Genomic DNA, 9617 nt, shown 5'->3' on the forward strand with positions numbered 1-9617 from the left:
TTTAGGTGGAATATCGAGTTTTGACAGCACTACACGAGCAAACGACCTACTACAGAATTCGCACACTGAACACAGCAGACTTTATGACGGTTCACAATCGAAGAAGCGCTTCGAACAAACGTTGAAGTTCGCCGACGTCCAGTACAACGAGCGATGACAAAGAAGAGGCAATGACTAAAGTGACGGGGCACAGCACTTTAACAACAGCATTGAAGGAATGAAAAACACAAAGTGCATTTAGTTTCGGTTCCGATTTCACTGGGATAAAACACAATGAGACATTTTGCTTAAAAGTTAGTTTTAAACTTGGACACAATGTCGCATCAATGCATATAAAAACCACACTGATTATAACCGATGTTGAGAGAATCGTCAGTGCACGGTGCTTTTTGCAGTATGCTGGAGTAGCAGTGGTGCCTCTTCGCAATTGGCTCCATCACATCTTGTGGACACTTCAGTGCACAAACCATTGTTTCACAGTGCAGTGAAGCTTCTTCAAAAATGCCCCTTTGGACCATTCTGCCGACGCCCATGATGATTAACAGCTCTTTCCTGCCAGTCTAACGTAACATGCTCACAGGTGCTCAGAAACAACTCTTCTCCTCAGGTGCATGGATGGTGTGTTGACACACTAATCAAAGAAATTTGCAGCCTAGCGTTTAGACAGGCTGCAGTCTCCTGCAGCCTAGCATTTAGACACCTTCCTCTAGCTGATATAGATATTTCCACATGAAAGGGGAATGAAATACATTATTTTTTTGCGGTTTAGCTGACACGGGCAATGTTTGGCCACATAGACGGGTTCTACTATGCTCTCAGAATTACCCTTTTTTGGACAACATAAGTTCATGCTTTTTTTTCAGCCTGAGGCAAAGCCTCAGTTTCGCAAGCCAAGCCAACATTTCGACAAGAAGACTTGTCTTCATCTGCAACCAGACTAAGACAAGTCCTCTTGTCAAAACGTTGACTCAGCTTGCAAACTGAGGTTCTCCTCAACTCCTGCTCCATGCTTTTTTTATACTGTGTAGCTATCTTCCTCTCATTCTGCCCACTCTGTAAAGACAGAATCATAGACATCTGACAGTTGTCTGCTTTGGGTTGCTTCCTAGGTTACTTCCCGATATCAGAGAGCTTTCTGCTATAGGAATTAAAAGATTCGCTGGATACCTGGCTTCTTTTAAAAGGTGCAGTTGGCTCTGAAATGCATCTTCCTGTTGGCATGTGCATAATTTTTCAGGAGTGCTCATGAGACAAGAACTTATTATGTCTCTTTACTGATTTCGAATGTGCCGAGGCATGCACAAGAACTGGCTTGTTACCCCTTAGCTCCTAGGCTCAGCATACATGTTTAGGACCGAAATGCAAGCACAAATCCAGACACTTAATGTGGCCATCAGCTGGGCAATGAAAGATTACCCTTTACCATTCTAAGGCAGACAGTGAACATGGCTACAACTTGGGAAACTTACGTATCAAAATACCCTCTGACATCATTCAGAACTGCAAGGACGGAATCCATAAACCAAGAGACCATGGCTTACATTGCGCTCTGTGCACTGATCCTGAAACTTGCAGTCTCGAGAGACATATATATCACTCAAGACTGGCGCGACACATGTATCAATACAACATCCACTTCGTTGGGAGACAATATGACCTTCACTATATGAACAAAGATGGAGATCAAGTTTTTTGGAGTTGCTTTCAACATACTTGAACTCCACCTTTGAGAAGTGAGGTCTCGGAGAGCAGGATATATATCACTCAAGAAAACTCAGACAGATCAAAACTTGGGTGAGGTAAGCAAACACTGCAGCAAGTGTAAGAACTGCACACCTGCCTTTGAAAAAACAGCTGTTCTGCACAAATGCTGTGACACCAACACAAGACTGTTGGCAGAATCATGTAACAGTTGCATGACGTGTTCGTTGTTTCTTTTCCTTGTATTGTTTTGAAACTGGTGGCTCTGAAAGTCGGTTCATATCTATTACCAGTGTTGTTAGTTCTTTTGTTTGCATCAGTCTTCCTTGCCCCTATCACTACTGCATTGTATTAATCTGTTTCAAGCAATAATGTTAAGAAAAAGAGAAATGTAAATAAACATTTTGTGACCCATAAAAACAAAGGTAAAACAAGAGACAGAAGATGTCTACGGCATGAAAGAGCACTCAGCAAGGGTTATAGGGGAGCCCGAGTTCGCAAGCAGAGCCAGCATTTCGACAGGGGCACTTGTCTTTGTCTGGGCAGCACAATCATCATGCTTAGAAAAATCTGTCAATGCCTGTCCAAAACCATAGTCAACACAAATGCAATAAAAAATCCGACGCAATCAAAATGTCAGAAACTACAGTCTAGGCGATCAGACACAAGATGAGCATAAAAAGAAGCGTTCATGCGATGTAAAATGCAAATCCAGACGCAGAGAAATTTACCTTTCCTTGTAATACCAACCGGTCTCGCAATCCTGGGTTGGATGGATCCAGCAGTCAAAAGACACAGCCCATAACGCACATGCTTATAAAGTGATCTGAATACCTGCGTCCACAAAATGCAGCTGTTATCTTGATCACCAACTATAAATTTAAGCTAGCCCAGGCATACATGAACACACAAACACACAAGAATACGGGAACTAGCATGAGCAGAAATGCGTACGAGACACAGATGTGGGCCAATTACTGCTTAACTTCACACATTTCAATTTAAAAAAGAATGATGCTCCATGCACTACGGTGTGCACTCCAACGAGAAGTTGCTCTATGCACTACGATGATGTAGCGCCATCTAGTGAGTATAGTAAAGCAGACTTTAGCCGCATGATCACGTTTTGGAATGTCGCAGTTACGTCATAGAAAGAGGGACTGGTGACGCCAACGTTTTAGCGCGAGCGCGACAGTCACGGTATGGTCCATAGCATGAGTTAATAGGTAATACGCATTTTCCATAGTCGTGGATCGAAGCCGTCGGAGTTCGACTTTCCGCCGCCCGTAGAATATTTTTTCAGGTCCTTGGTGCCCTTGGGAGAGGAGCGCTGCTCAGTCAAAAGGCGCGATGCGGGGGAATATAGAGTGAGCGCCGGTTCAGTGCGTTCGCAATCTTTTGCTTTCGTTCTTTTTCCTCCGGTGGTTTGACGTGGTGGCTGGTATTCGAGGCGACACTCCTCATTGTAATGAAAACTTTGAGTACTGACCGTATGCGGGGCCGCACATATATTGGGTAGCTGAGCATGAGTTACTTGCATACACACGCGCGCCCACACACACGCTGTTTTGCAGGGGCGGAAACGAAAGAACTGTCAATTAAGACTGATAGCATCTTCCAAGGGCGCGTAAATGTTGACAGTTGTAATCACGCTGTGAAGTTATAGAAGACGTTGCTTAGCTTATGGACAGTTAATTTTGTTACTATAGTTGTTTCACGTAAGACGCGTAATGTAAGATGCAAAAGCAGCCCATTGAGCCAAGTACGCGTGCACAGAAGCCGGCAATTAGCGCTATAAGCTGCCGCCCAGGCCAAAGCAGCCCATACCTAACTGTTAGTTAAAAAATAAACGAAAGGAAGCAAGCGTACATGCCCTGTGTTTTGCCGAGTGTAGCTCCAAGCCGTCACTAGTTTAAAATCGCGCTGTCTACGTTGGCTACCCTGCCCGCGTCTCCTTTCATCCTTTCCACATTTCTAGGGAGAAAAAAAAATAAAAGCGTGCGTGTTGAGCGCTGTGCTCGCAGGACGTGCACGGTTAGACGCACTCCCCGCTCCAGCTCTCACGGTAATATGCACGACTGCGCGGGCGAACGCACGTTGCGCATGTGCTAAAAGCGTGGTCGTGTGACATAGCGTGGTCGCTGTTTTTCACGGGAGGGTATTTTTGCAGACCGTGAACGCGCAATCGCGGCGCACAAAAGTGACGTGGGGCTACTACGTCACTTCTGCATGTCCTGTCGACATTTTGTTTTTGTTTTTGTTTTATTTGTTTTTTTATTCTACTGGGGCGGTGAGAAAATCGCTTGGCCATCGGAGCGCGGCTTAGTGCTGGCGGAGGGAGAGCATCTAGCAGTCCGCACTTAACAGCACGCATGCTTTCTTCTGTATTTTTTTCCTATTAGTGGGGAGAGGTTGAAAGGAGGGGCGGGTAAAGCCCCTCAATAAAGGGGCTTTAGGGGCGGGCAGGCTAGCCAATGTAGACAGTGTGGTTTCAAACGAGTGACGGCTTGGAGCTGCCCTCGGTAAAGCAGTATGCACGCTTGCTTCCTTTCTTCTTTTTCCCTAGCTGTGATGTATGAGCTGGTTTGCCTTGAGAGGCAGCGAAGGAAGTGCTGAAGATTTTCTGTGTCGTTTACTTGGCTCAATCAACCGCTTTTGCACCTTAAAAGTTACGCCTCAATTATGTACATACAACTATATATATATAGTGACGTATCCGTAAGCTAAGTAACATCTTGTATAATTTCACAGTTTAATTCGAAACATCAAGGTTTACGCGCAGATGCTGTAAAGTTATTTGCTTTTTGCCACTACAAAACTGCATGTTTGTGGGCGCGTGTGTGCAAATAACTCATGCGCAGGTACTCAATATATTTGCGGCCCCGCATAAGGTCACAACTCTTGCACGTTTTCATCGTAGTGAGGAAGCAAACTCACTATTCCTGCAGCACGCTGCGAAGCAGCAGACTCGCGACTCGAAGTCCCTGGCTTCGAATACCAGCTCTAACCCCGCCAGACCACCGGAAGAAAGAGAACGAAAGCGAACGCACAAAATCTGCGCTTACTCATTCCCCCGGAGGAGGAAAATTCTGTTTACTGCTTGGAGCCATGGGGGAGGGGAGAAGACTGTGTTGGAGGAGGAGCCATGGCATGGACAAAACTAACTACCGCGAGCGCTTTACAGAAGAAAAATACAGAAGAAAGCGTGCGTGCTATTAAGTGCGGACGGCTAGATGCTCTCCCTCCGCCAGCTCCAAGCCGCGCTCCGACGGCCAAGCGATTTTCTCCCCGCCCCAGTAGAATAATATAAAAAAAAAAACAAAAACAAAAATAAAATGTCGACAGGACACGCAAGAAGTGACGTAGTAGCCCCACGTCCCTTTTGTGTCACGTGACTGCGCGCTCACGGTGTGCAAAAATACCCTCCCGTTTCTCACCGTCTCTGGCCAGCTCCTCGCTACTACAGTGAACTAGAAGAAGAAGGCTTCTATAGACCTCCTTCATGTTTGCAAACAAACAAGACGATCGAGGTGGCGCTGCTCTCGTCAGCGATCCCACGGTAGGCAAAAAGCACGACCGCGGCCGCGGCACTGTGGCTAAGCTTGCCAAGGCCGTGTTATTGTGATCTGTAGGCGCTTTCTTGGCAGACGAAATGACCATGTGCTAGTATTTCGTGAGCCTCAGCGGTGAGGACAAATACGATACATTGTTTAACAAAGGACAAAGCGCTAACGACGCATTCACAAGAAAGAAGACACGGACAAGCGCTTGTCCGTGTCTTCTTTCTTGTGAATGTGTCGTTAGCGCTTTGTCCTTTGTTAAAAAGAAATGCTGTACCAACTAGCCCAACAAAAAGTCCTTCTTGAATACGATACATTGAAACGTACACGGCGTGCAGCGTACGCACCCGCACGCCGTACCGATGGAGATTGGGTTCAAGGCGCCCAAGAGAAGCGTTGCTGCCAGCCAGAGAAAATGACCGACGTTGACATCTATTTGCTGTTTTCTCCCAGAAAATTAGGCGCGGAACGTATAGAGAATTACGAAGCTTCAGATGCTTACAACTACTTTGAGTCGAGTAAGCTGACGGTGATTTTTCTCGCCATAAATAGCGCGCGCAAACCGCGTACGAAATAGTCCGCTCGAAGCATCATTGCGTTATCGGATGATTCTTCACACCGAGCGGCAAATGAGCGTTCTTGATAAGCACGAAGCACCTCGCTAGCGTCGAGTGGCTGTATGGTTAGGATGATTTAGGTCAGCACGGCAACAGTAGTCTTGACACCGCACGAATTTGCGTACCAATTCGTTGAAATCACAAAGCGGTGCTTCTTTTATATCTGCTCTGTTCGTGGGCGGCTGCCGTCGTTAATGCTAGCAATTTTATCCCGGGTAGTCACGCTTAAAGCTTCCATTACCATTACGAGCTGCAGCGGCCGCTGTGGTTCCGGCAAAATCATCCCAGGAAAAAATGGTCCCGGAAAAAATGGCCCCAGATAAAACGTCCCCAAACAGATGGAATCAAACGTACTGCAAAGTCGAGCTTTCGCCTTGCCTGGTGCTTGGCTTATCAGCGATGAATAGCGCTCATTCTAATCAACTTTTACTGTTCTTATCTTACATCTGCGTTTGTGATTTTAGCTTGAACATTATTTATATCTTGAACCCCACCGTTTTATTTTTTCACGTTTTGTAGTTCTGTTTACTAAAGGCGTAGACTGAGTTTCCTCGTGTCTATAGCCGCAGTAATGTATGCTACAGTGATTCTTTCTACCCGTCCGCTTGAAATTTGCAAAACATGGTACTGATGCCATGCGTTTACAAAAAAAAAAAAAATCATTATGGCGCCGAAATTTGCGCGGTCGAGGACAAGCACGTCTCTCGAATGTGTAATATTACCCGGGTGATTAGACCTATAATAAAGAGAGATATTTCCCAGCTTGGAAACTGACAACTTATGCACTGCATAATACTCGCTGGATGTTATATAGTGGTGGGGTTCTTTTTTTTTTTTTTCGCAATGCTTTCTTGCCAAGCCTTCTCCAGTTCCTGTAAATGTGTAAAGCACCCAGATGACCCAGTGCCCCGACAATGGTTATATCTATTCTAAAAAAAAAAAAAAAAAGGCATCCAATAAGATGTTCAGTTTTTTGCGAAGTGAGTTCCGGGCAGATTTTCAGTCAATTTCTTCGGTGACATTTTTTCCTAGGCGCCGCTTCCTGAGGGGACCTTTCTGCACGTTTTTTCCGGGGCCGTATATTCCACGGACCTTCTTTTTCGGGGCTGTATCTTCTGGGGACCTCTTTTCTGGGGTCGTTTTTACTTTCACCCGTGGTTCCGTAGTTAAGGCGGCCCAGTTCGGTCTCGGCCACTGTGGCCGCGTTAATGTAGGATAAGCCCTCCCAACTCGCATTCGCAATCAACCGCTGTGAATACAAATAAAAGCACCCAGCATAAATAAAAAAATGCAGCTCCAACCTAATTGATTAGTAGCTGCCAACGTGAAGTGGGAATGTTCATCAGGAAGTAGATTAAAATAATTTGACGTGAACGCGGCCAAGGTTATGCAACATATATATATACCACGGATCGAGGAGTGCGACACTGATCTCTCGCGTGGCAGCTCACTGCGCATACATACAATTACCAAAGTAAAAAAAAAAAAAAACGGGCTTGAGGAACAGTTTACATAGGTAAAACATCTATGCATGCTCCAACAAAGAAACAGGCCTACGCATTATAACATATATATGACGGCCTCGTCTACATATGTTACCCGCACCCGCGCCCGCACCGGCACTAAAACAGTACCAAGATCCCATCACGCGTCGTAAGAAGGCCAAACCCGAGTTATTCGCGACCTTTAATCCGGTAGACCGCTCTGGCGTAAAGGTGAATAAGCTCCAGCTTAGCCGTGACGAAGTGTTTGCCGCATATTCGATGAGCAGGCATCGGTAGCCAGCCTTGGCGCTCCACCGCGGCGGCCCACCACTGTTTACGGCGACCATTGTAGGGCAAGAAACCTGTGCAAGCTTACTAAACTTCCTCTAGTGTGCCTTTCAGCACATGTCATAGCGACGCGATAAGTCGGCATGGTGCTCTGCATTTCCCGGCAGCAGCAAGCCATCGCGTAATCACGGTAGGCAAAGCGACAGAAGTGTTGTTTTGCCTACCAGGCGAAAGTCACTAACGACGACAGCGCCACCGCATTTTCGTGACGTAGCCGGAGTGAAGGAGGTCTATACTCCGTTTCATACATCAAGTGCAACCCTGCCAAAGCTACAGCTCTTGTTTGCGCTCTCCAAATCCGCGGTGCAAAATAGTGCCTGCTCTTGACGAGAGGAAATAATAGTTATTTTGTCTGCAAGCTTAATACATCTTACATTTGCAATCATCTGCATAAAGAGCACCTTTTTTTAGGGAGAAAGGATCGGATTGGGTGAATTTGTATGTTTTTATGTCGTTTTCGTTCGTGTCGCATTTTCGCTCCCCGCAACGTTGTCAGCTGTGCCACTAGATGGCGCTGGCTGTACCCTCCGCGCTGCGCATCTCTTTTTGAGAAAATGGTTCTTCGGTGCACATTTTTTTTTATAAGATCCGCACTGCGAATATGTCTAGACATGCGAAGCAAGTTATTGCAAACGTGTATGCTCGGAATAAAGCCCGTTTCCGCAGGAACCACTCGGCCACAAAACGAGTGCGTAGTGATACGCCTCCTCTTCTTTTCTTGCGAACTATTTGTGTAGCTTTCGCTGCGTTGCACCTGATGTATGAAACGAAGTATAGTTCACTGTATCGCTACAGTGCTCTTCCTCGCGCAGTGGGCATAAAGCAGTGGGTCACGAGGTGCGGTCACATGACGTACAGTTTGAATAAAAACACCTAGATGGCGCAACAAACTGCGTAGTGCACATAGACAAGTCTGCTGTGAGTGCAGTCCCCTCCGTAGTGCATGGATCATTACTCTTTAAAAAACACTCAGTCTTTCTCCCGCTTAAGCTAAAGTTACAAAAAGCACTGCACACGCACGGTAGCATTTTTTAAAATACAAAACGACCGTGTGCATACTCATGCTGCAGCCTTTCTGCACCACGCCTTCTCGCAACAAATCACCGAAACTTTACCCCAGAGGTGCCGTGACGCCTCTACGGCAGTTGAAATGAAGCGCCTACAACACTATTTAGAGGCTGTAAAGACATATTGCAGCAGTACGATACAATACAGCGTCTCTCTAACTTATCTTACTTCGTAATGTGCACAAGTACTTTAAATTCAGATTGTAAACATTGCTTACCTCTAAAGACAACAGCGTAGTCATGCAGACAGCTGTTTGCCTTTATCCAGGTTCAGCAAAAGTACTGCTGTATATTTGGCAGATCCAACTTGTAGTCGCATTGAAAAAAACTGTCCAGGCCTCCTCCTTCCGATCCTTTCAAAGTGGACACGGAACACCCATCCTTTAGAGCACAGCACAATGAAGCACACACACTGAGAAGTTAGCAAGACTCGAAATGGCCCTTTAAGTGGAATATCGCATTTCGACAGCACTACACGAGCGAACGCCCTACTACAGAATTCGCACGCTGAACATGGCAGACTTCATGACGGTTCACAATCGAAGAAGCGCTTCGAACAAACATTGAAGTTCGCCGACGTTCAGCACAGCGAGCGATGACAAAAACGAGGCAATGACTAAAGTGACGGTGCCCAGCACTTTAACAACGGCGTTGAAGAAATGAAAACCACAATGTGCATTTAGTTTCGGTTCCGATTTCACTGGGATAAAACACATTCAGAGATTTTGCTTAAAATTTAGCTTTACACTTGGGTACAACGTCGCATCAATGCATATAAAAATCACACTGATCATAACCTATGTTTGCCAGAAAGGTCAGTGGACGGTGCTTTTTGCAGAA

General features: G+C 45.9%; 1 long non-coding RNA gene across 2 annotated transcripts in view; it reads right to left on the bottom strand.

The window, feature by feature from the left end:
• Positions 1-9366, bottom strand: part of LOC146182835 (uncharacterized) — a 42495-nt gene extending 33129 nt beyond the window's left edge. For both annotated transcript variants that reach the window (XR_014708399.1, XR_014708398.1), the window contains exons 1-2: positions 8996-9366; positions 2433-2535 (exon numbers count right to left, since the gene is read on the bottom strand). This is a non-coding gene — a long non-coding RNA (uncharacterized LOC146182835). The remainder of the gene's footprint in view (positions 1-2432; positions 2536-8995) is intronic.
• Positions 9367-9617: the final 251 nt, after the last annotated feature.

The sequence above is a fragment of the Amblyomma maculatum genome, chromosome 7 (genome assembly GCF_055883805.1).
Source record: "Amblyomma maculatum isolate TAMU_Amacu chromosome 7, ASM5588380v1, whole genome shotgun sequence".
NCBI classification, from domain to species: Eukaryota; Metazoa; Arthropoda; class Arachnida; order Ixodida; family Ixodidae; genus Amblyomma; species Amblyomma maculatum.